Genomic DNA, 10,196 nt, shown 5'->3' with positions numbered 1-10,196 from the left:
TACTAGCCCCTACTTAGGTCTACTAGTATGTATATGTATCTAGTGCTTATGTGCATATATATTTGTGTACGTATATATAGATGAGTGGGTAGGGAAGGAAAGCTAAATCTTATATTGCTCTCTGTAATGTAGATCACCTAGTGGGGAGCAACCATCTGGCTCTTCTTTTGGTTGGTTCACATCCAGGTGGGCTCCCACCCATGGTGGACATCACCTCCAGTGGATCCGAGTCTTGAGACGGTGAGATCAAGCAAAGAAATTAAGATTATTTGTAGCTAGTTAACCCTAAACCATGTGTTATAGGTTTATTTTTGTTAATTGCAAGTATGGCCATCCTACACCTACTCTACTTAGGTTCCTCCACCAGTGGTAGATCCAGACCTACAACGGGCTGTCTCTTTACGAGACCAGTACCTCCGTTCAACGGATGCGTTGTTTGGTCAATACACTCTATAGCAGCTTGCGACCTACAGTCTTTCTCCGTAGTCCACGCCATGGGGGAGTCAAGGAGAGACCCCTTACATCCACAGCCTCGCACCTATGACACCTCAGTCTATGGTCCCTTCTTATCCTCCTACTCCCCTTCCATCGTAGAGTACCACCTCCATGGCATCTCAAGGTCCCACGCCACTCCATTCTACTCCTGCTTTGCCAGAGCACCTTCGATGCACTTCTTCTAGCGGCACGAGTCGACACTCGTCTCAAGGCAGTGAGCACCAAGAGAGATAGAGTAACGGGGGGTCTTGTGGATTTTCTTGTTTTGGTAGTGGGGGGGGATGGAGTCCCCTATTTCAGAGTGTGTTACCCTTGACGTAGTAGAGGACGAGGATACTGACACACCCGTGCCAGACAAGCATGGGCGCTACTACAGGGTATATTATGGCGAGGAGGTGGACTTCGATACAACATAGGGTAGGGCGTTTCGATGCCATCTTCAGATTCTTATACATTCGACGTACAAGAATTGTTTTATAAAGTTTAGAGACCAGTTACCCAATCATGCACGCTACATTGAGGATGTGCTGCATGCTATATTTTCAAATGCCTCCAATCAGCGTTTTTCACAACAGTGGTTGGAGGGCTACAAGTAGCCCAATGTACGGCGCACAGCAGCCAACCAAGTTAGAGATCTAGACATGAGCTATCGCGGTGGCAACATGGCAGATACGGAGTGGGATAGGCAATGCAAGAAAAGAGTGATAATGCTGCAACGGGCTCATCCTACAGACAAGAACGTGAAGCTTAGGCCAGACAAATTTCCACGCACTATGGCTCGGGAGGCAAAGCAGCATGGAAGGACAGATTGGTTAAATCACAACCTAAATCGGTGATTATAAAGATTATAGTTGATGATTTGTTATTGTTATTGCTAACTTAGAAAAATATCACTCTTAGTCGACCAACCAGAGAGATGGTCAAGTTTTGGAAGCGGCATACGAAATTTGAAACTTGCAATGGTTGTTCCAAAACAACCACATCTCTCGCGAGCAATTCAACGCAGCGGTTGGATCACTACAAGCAATAAGTTTAAAGAAATAATTTTCTATCAATAGTTTTGAGCTGTTGATATTTGTTTTAGTTGGTTTGGGTTTATGTAGAGTCAAGGTGATCAAATGTACGTGCCTATGGACGACGATGAGGAGGAGGAGGATTAGATAGTAAAATATTTGTCCAAACTTTCATAAAGTCCCAATGTGGCACAATGTATATACAACTATTTTCATTTTATTTGTAACTTTTTTAAATAGCTGATCTTGTGCACATGAAATCATCAAGGTAAAGTAAATTCAATTTCAATTTTTTGTTTTTTCTATATACTCTTTCAAAAAAAAATTGATGTTTCATATGTTCTATGCAGGTCAAAAATAAAGGTGCTCATTTGGGCCACCCAATTTTGGGTGGCCCAAATGAGCACCTTTATTTTTTAATAGATGTTTAGCGGTAATATACGCAGTAATAGCAGCGGGAATGCACGCGGTAATAGTCGTGGGTATATACCCACGACTAACTATTACCACGTATATTGTTGTTTAATCACTATCGCGCTTTTTGCCACTGCTATTGCCGCATACGCAATATTTTCTCTTTCTATTTTCCTTTGTTTTTTTGCAAAAATGCTAGCAGTTGTGGAATGCTCCTATTATAGTTGTAGAGAATTCTTCCACAAAGTTTTTTTGCAGTAAACCAGTCAGTAAATTGGCATCTAAGCAACTAATGAGATTATGAGTGAACTAAACCGCACCGTGATGTCCAAGTTTAATCATAATATTTATTCTACCATCGTGGTGTATATATAATCCTACTTTTTTCAAAAAATTAATTCTTGTAAAAATTTTGTTTGATCTTGTTTCTTCACTGTATGGTCGTTTTTTACTCATACGATGATCAAAATAATATTTTTGGAATTAGACTATATTAAAAAGCACGTTTCTTTTCCAAAACTAAAAAAAAAAGTGCAAAAAGCTTTAAAAAAAGAGAGCTTAAAAAAACAAAAATATTAAATTGAGCCATGGCTTCATCTAGCTTACTTGAACTAAAAAATGAATGTGCTTTGCACCGAAAAGTGTCGAAAAGCACAAAAAGTACTCAAAAAGTATATCTTAACAAAATTGAACTCTAGCTTTGCCGAAACTCGTAGATTAAAGTTCTGGCCCTTTCTTTCACATGCACCAAAAAGCACAAAAAGCAAGAAAAAGATTTTTTTTTCCAAAACTAAACCAAGCGTTTGTCTGACCTACTAGAACATGAAAACAATCTTGCTTTCCCCTTTAAAACCTCCCAACATTATACATCAAGCATTATAAATCAAAATTAAAGTAATGTACATTGAAAATCTATTTTTCTCATTTTTAAAAGAGATCCAAAAATCAAAAATCTTACACTTCTTGCATATTCATTTGCTAGAGTGTATATATTGTTATTGTGGTATCGCTATAAATACTATAGTTTGATGGTGATTTTGTACATTTTTTATTGATGATGATATGGTGATATGATTCTTGAGAGAATCAATTATTTGTATGTATATTTTTGTCATTATAAGAAAACTTGCACTCTGCATTAAGAAAAAAAAATTGCAACTTCATTGCCGGTATATACACTAGTATATATTGATGCTAATATTGGATATATAACAACGGTGCATATATCGGATGGTCATACCAATAGCACGGTAAATTTATAGCTATTTTAAAGCACTGGTGTGAGTGACCATTTCGGGCCGTCTCTTGTAGTGTAATGATTATGGAGCACCTCTAATATGGTTTAGGAGCTCTTGATAAGGAAGGGCTCTTGACAAAGTTGGTAATGAAGGTGGCTAGGTTTCCTTTGGAACCTCCTTTATAAAAAATGCTCATTATACATAGGTTGGTGTATTGGGAACAAATGTCTCCGAGGCCTTTTAGAGGACATCAATATCAAATGGATGGTTTTTGTGCATGAATTTGTCACCAATTCAATGCCAGCTCAAGGAACATGGCCCATGGCTTGGATGAAAATGATGCAAGTTTTGTCCACTCATCTACCCACAAACACCTTTTCCACTCTCTCGCCTAGCCAATACTGGAGCCAATGAGAGCCCATGGGCTATTGTGAAGATTATTGCTTGTCATTGCAGGCATGTGCTACCCTAAAAGCTTGCTTTTTAGAGGCCTAACTTATAAGCTTTCATTGTCTTGCACCATGGAGATTATTGAAGTGGACTCTCGAGTTTTTTATAACTATTTATTATAGTAAATAACTTTTCGACATATTATTTCAACAAATAATCCTTTGACAAGCTCCACATTGTAGACAAGACAACAGAGAGACACATAGAGGGATAGAAGATAGATGTCATTGTATCTAACTTCTTCATTTAATTACCTTAACCTCTCACCCTTTGTGCCACAACATACTTTATCTACGTTTACAAACGTTTCAAATCAACAACAGGAGCTCTACATCAACAAGTTGTAAAAGTTTGTTATCTACATCCAAATCTCCATTTGTTTGTGTATGTTTGGATGGCACAACTAAACTACTGGGCAAGGCATATCTTATGTTCCTTATAATTTCTAGGGAGACACAATGGTAACTCTCCATCGTACTTTTATATGGCATGCACTATATGGTTTGTCGTTTGGATTATTTTCTCATTGGCATGATGATAAGTTTAACTAATCACATGGTTTTTTTGTAGCTTGACAAAACAACATTCTTTGCCTTGCACATCTGCATGAGACACGTATTGGATTACTAGGTGAATACTAGTGCAATTAATCTTCCAATCCTCTATACTACATTCTGCTATATGTAAACATACTATTTATGACTCGCAAACACACATCACTAACCACATCAACAAATTTCTATAGCAAGTGTTTTTTAACATACTCAACTTCTTTCCTTGAGTGGGATGGACTTGGTGAAGCAGTTTCATTGTGATGTCCAACAATTGCCACTTGCTTATAGTGATTCTTGATCGTGCGGCATTGTCAACACGCTCAAATGATCTTCCCTTTTGACTTGGCAAAGCATATCACTCTATGGACAACTAAGAGTATAGCCATTGCCATCTACCATGAATAGGCGAACCCTGAAATAGGCGATGATAGATTTTGGGCAATTTTGTCTATGTGGCAGAAGCGCTCACCATTGAAAATTTCAATATCAAATACATCGACCACTTTGGCTATTGCCACGTAGGCACTAGCGCTGAAAATATAGCCCCGTCAAAAATAGAACCTCCCAAAGCTACCCAAGTGATGCACCTTCTGCCTTTTGATGCAGCTCTCACTCTGAGTCTCTTTCTCCACACTGCATGACGTCACCTTCCATCTCTCTCCTCCCTAATTTTCCTTTGACTAGTTGACACACGCTCATCGCCAGCAGTGGCCCTATAGTAGCTCTCGTCTCCTCCTAGTCGTGACACCACCAATTCCCTTGTCGGCCCTCGTCGCAACAACCACAGCCCGACCAGCCATGTCGGTTCTATCCCATAATAACGAAAGCAGTCGTTAGTGTAGTCTAGGGTGCAGCGCATGTCTCACCGTAGCATCGACCCATTGCGTCGCTATCGTTAGGTCCCGTCAGGTTGTGCCCATCATCAGTCGTTAGGCCTGTCGCCTCCGTAGCAGATTGCCCTCGTGTCGCTTCTGTGAGATGAGTTGTAGAGGGGGGGGGGGGGGGGGAGAGAGAGAGAGAGAGAGAGAGAGAGAGAGAGAGAGAGCACATGGGCTAGCAAAAATACAAAGAAATTAATTTCGTATTTGTTGGATATTATTAGATTAGGTGACAGGTCTCCTCAATCTCACTAAAATAAAAATTCTTTCAAAACATATTAAGTGCCTAGGTGAAGGGTGAGTTCAAAAAATGAAAAGACAAACGAAGGTGGAAAGTCAAAAGACATATGAAAGTGGAAAGTCAGAAGACCTTTTGAGTCCATATAAAGAGGTAGTCAACTTCACATTGGTATATTTGTGTTTCTCTTCTCCTTTATTTTTCCTTTAATGTTTTCTTCTCTTTGAAGTGTCCTCTCTCTCTCTCTTATCCGCCCTTCCCATCTGATACTCTTGTAAATCTAAGTGCCTTATCATTGCCCGTTGCTATGTACTATAGAGTAGTGCATCTTTTTTTTTTTTGAGAAAAACTATGAATTAAGAATACCTTTGAATTTTTTAAAACCATTAGGAATACCTTTTAATTTTTTGAATTAGGTCTCTCCAATCTCGAAAAATAAAAAGTCTTTCAAAACATATTAAGTGTGTAAGTGAAGGATGAGTTTAGAAAATGAAAAGAAAGACGAAGGTGGAAAGTCAAAAAACATATGTAGGGGGAAAGTCCAAAGACATTTTGCGTCTATATAAAGAGGTGGTCAATTTCACATTGTATATTTGTGTTTCTCTTCTCCGTTCTTTTTTATTTAGCATTTTTTTCTCTTTAAAGTGTCCTCTCTCGCTCTCTCTCTCTCTCTCTCTCTCTCTCTCTCAAAGTTGTATTTGTGCTTCTCATGTCCACTTGATACTATCAAAGCTACGTGCTTCGTCATTGCCCATTGTTTCGTGCTATAGACTAGCACATCATTTTTGTTGTTATTGAGAGAGAATAGTTGAGAGAGATAGATAAGTAGATTTTATTATCGTCCTCGAAGTCAAATATGACCTATGGGACCAAAGATACATTTGATGTACTATGTATGAGGCCAATAGGTGGTTCTCAATGGTCCACGGGTGTGGCGATGACAGTCGCAATGAGAGCCCACACTATGGCTGGGAGAGGAAAATGTGTAGGTCTAAGTCATGGCGACTATAGATGTGAGAGAAGCAAGTTTGGATGTGAGCAAACGCTTAGCATTCTAGTAGTGTGTGGTAGTCAGACTCTCAAACTTGCAGTGAGCATAATGCGTGCGCGCACACTCACACACACTCACAGGGGGAGGGGGGGAGAGACAAAGGCGCAATGGTGTAGGCGTATGCGAGAGAGAGAGAGAGAGAGAGAGAGAGAGAGAGAGAGAGAGAGCTACAAAGATATCACTCTGTTTTGCTACACATACGAAGTTGCTCTTGGCATCGAATGGAACCTTCATGTACACATAGCTAACAAGGGCGAAAGGGGGGAGGGGGGGATCCTTCTTAAGTAATGATTTTGTGTCCGTTTGTGTGTCGCACCTGACAAATCCGCTGGCAAGTCTAGAGAAGAAGGGTATGCACTATGTAGTTGATGACGACAACAACAGCGAGAGAATCGGTATCTGATGCACTAACAGACTTTTGGGGGGGGGGGGGGGGTCATCGTAATGTGCACTGGGCTGAGTCTGTCCCACATCATCTCTTGCAACATGCCCTACACAACATTGGGTTGTCTCTGTCATGCCTAATATATAGCATATGTTGTGTGTAGGATCAGCATGGGAGGAGGACACCTGCTTCAATTGCAAATGTGGAGAGGAGCACCACCGGGGGGGGTTCCAAGAAGGCATCACAAGACAGATGCTTGCATTGTGTCAATTCTAGGGCATGGTGAAGGTCGCAGAGTGCAGGGGAGAGCTTGTTGTGTGGCAGTAGCAAAGGCAATGGTGAGCGTGACAGAGAGGATGTAAGAGGGGGCAAGAGAAAAAACATTTAAAATCTCACCAAGATTCTTGCTAATGCATACAGAGTGGAGCATTAGGGATACCTACCAAGAAGGTAAATTATGTCACATTTTTCTAATTGTATGAATAGTCAAAATAAGTCCCTAGATATGTGGATCAACATATCTCAATTTCTTCCCTTCGTTTAGTTCCATATCTCCACCAATCAAGGGAGGATTCTATAAACTAATATAATCTATTTTCAAGACATGAAAATTTTTGTGGTTCATTTTTCATTGGGAAGAGCACTCACTATTTTACTCCATAATCAACTCTGATTCCCTTGGTCATTTCAATTGTACTATATCTATTACTATATTTTAATCATATTTTAAGCTAATTGTGGTCTAGACAGAGCGTGCACACCATGGAATATTCACATGACAATGCACCGAGTTTTTTATCACACCACATGTACGACTATGCTTGAAGATTGTACTTAGAAATGTATCTCTATTGGCCCCTTTCTGTTTGTTTGTTTTTGTCACATCTTAACGTGATTGCAATCTCGAGAGCATATATGCCATGGAAGATTTAGATGAAAATGCACCAAGGCTTAGATTGCACCATGTATATCATTGCTTGATGCAATCTCGCGAACCTAAAGTCCCACATATCCATGACCATCACGAGTAGTTTTTCATGTAGTTGACCTCCAAGCCCAATAACCGCAACAAGTAATTGCAATGCAAAATATGTGGGCACTTGCAAATGGTGAGCCTAGGAGATTCACTAGTAGTACTAGGGAGATGTCACTTGTGTGTGTTCAAACTACCTTATTTACCCCTATGCACAAGACTTCCCTCTCTAAAATCTACATTTTTTTGGCCTTACATTTTACATCACATGTAATGTATGCATGTTGCCTCACGGCAGCATGTGTGCAATCCACCACTAGAAGAAGTGATCTAGTTGGGAAAGTTTTAGGATCGATGTGAATCACTATGACAAGAGAGTGAAGACAATAAATTAATGTGATACCACCATAAGATACAAGAGAAATTCAAGGCGTGTGTAGAAAAGCACTTTTTGTCCCTAAAAAGTAGTTACAAACCGTTGATAGGAAACTATCAACAGTTTGAAAGTGCTTGAGTGGACTATTGAAAAGTGATTCTGAAGTACTTGAAAGCACTTTCAAAAACTGCTTAAAATAGATTATAAGCGCTTCGACAATTGTAATAAACTCCTACAATATGTGTACTATGAAGTAGTACTGACAAAGTGCTTTTAAAGTAGTTTCTAGAAATCTGCTGGAAAGGGCCATTTCAACAATTTCAAGTATTGTTGGGTGATCCCCAGAACACGTGTGAGTGTGTTGCTTGGCCCTCAATTATGCTCTCTCTCTCTCTCTCTCTCTCTCTCTCTCTCTCTCATATTTGTTTGGTTAATCCCTCCACAGCTATATATAAATTGATGTGTTTTAACACATAAGTCCAATTTATGGCCAAAAATGTATAGTCATGTACGTGTTTACATGTCTTTGATCGAGGTAACAATAATGTTGCAATGGGTGACTATAACCCTACTTTGAGAGTGTTCTTTATGGCCTAATGTATTGTCAAACGAGTATGGATTTATCTATGGTCACAAATTTGGTCGTATGTTGTGGGATAGGGTGATGTTTATGGTCATATATGTATGGAGTTTCCATAAGTATGACTCCATATATGATCATGCAAATGTTGATATGGTAAACACAACTTTGATGGTCATGTCTAGAGTCAAATAGTTGAGAGGTCACAGGTGTGGCGAAATATATAGGTCTTTGGTTGGACACGACATGACCATCTATGTGCTCATGACATTGCTATTTATCGTCGGATGGGGGACTTGTTACCACAATAATGGTCATGATTAACACATATATGTCGCGTTGGATAGTGTTGTGCTTGTTGTATGAGTCCTCCCAATCACTTGTCATCAATATGTTGTGTATGGTGAATAGAATATAAGTGCTGGAAGATTAGGGCGTGTTTATGGTCATAAAAACATCCGTTGGTGGTTGCGAAGATGGTTGTAAGAGGGCCTTCTAGGGATAAATGGGATGTTTCATAGTCTAGTTGTTGAGATTGTAGAGCTGCCTTGATTCCACTATGTTTCAAAGTTTCCATTACCCGTAAGATTTAGTTTGCAAGTCGCAACAAGATCGAACACTTAGAATTCAAGATTGTGCCGGAGATGAGGATCTTGAGAGGCATTCCTGTCAGTTCATTACGGGCATGAAGATGGTAAATCCAAAGAGAACCCATAGATCTTCCTAACCTAAGAGTCCGCAGAACAGTTGATACCAGCTCATGGCTCAGAGTCGCTTGATTAGTTTTAATGATTGCGGAACAGGCCTTCCAAAAATTGTCCGAAGCCCCCTTGGAAGAGGGCCGCAGACGGGGTTTGGAAATAGTTTTCAACCAGCAATTGACGCGTCTCGGGAAGCCCTCACCAACTGCGTCATTGCAAGCGCAAAGATAGGGAAGCTCGGCGGGTCGCGAAGCATTATATAGTTGCTTTTCTCTGCGCCTTCGCATGTGGGGTTATTACTTATTAAAAGAGCACTCCACATCCTAAGGAGTTTTTGGTTAACGTTTATCGACCCAAACGTCCGGTGCCTGATGAGAAGGCTCTATCTAAGAGGAAGTAGGTTGATTCATGCCGGGCTCCTTGAAGCTCTAACTCGCGCTCCTCTAGCCTCAGCACATAAAATAAGCCAAGTGTGGTAGACTGGTTGTGCCATTTCCCACTTGAATAGAAGGTCTTGAGTTCAACTCTCCTCGTTAGATAGATCTTTAAGGTCCCTTGGCATAGTTCCTACGATATTAAAATACTCTTTTTCTTCTTCTCCTTCTTCTTTTCTACCCAAATCGTGTCATATCATGTCATGTCTTTCCGTCCCCTCCCCTACCACATTAGAAATAATGAGGGTAAGGCGAGGGACAATCAAGTCACCCCTCCCATACTAGTATTTCAGCACAAAGAATAAGCCTAGATCTAGCAGATCTCCACCCACCATTCCCTCCTCTACCCCGACACTACTAGTGTATCACTAACTATATGTAGCATCTTACAGCCCATGCAAGTCATTCATGGCTTT

General features: G+C 40.2%; 1 pseudogene; it reads right to left on the bottom strand.

The window, feature by feature from the left end:
• Positions 1-9,439: 9,439 nt before the first annotated feature.
• LOC147433355 (U4 spliceosomal RNA) lies at positions 9,440-9,575 on the bottom strand (annotated as a pseudogene).
• Positions 9,576-10,196: the final 621 nt, after the last annotated feature.

This window comes from Adiantum capillus-veneris, chromosome 20 (genome assembly GCF_014529385.1).
Source record: "Adiantum capillus-veneris isolate H3 chromosome 20, ASM1452938v2, whole genome shotgun sequence".
NCBI classification, from domain to species: Eukaryota; Viridiplantae; Streptophyta; class Polypodiopsida; order Polypodiales; family Pteridaceae; genus Adiantum; species Adiantum capillus-veneris.
The sequence above is the reverse complement of the archived record's forward strand: the minus strand, read 5'-3'. Positions and strand labels throughout refer to the sequence as shown.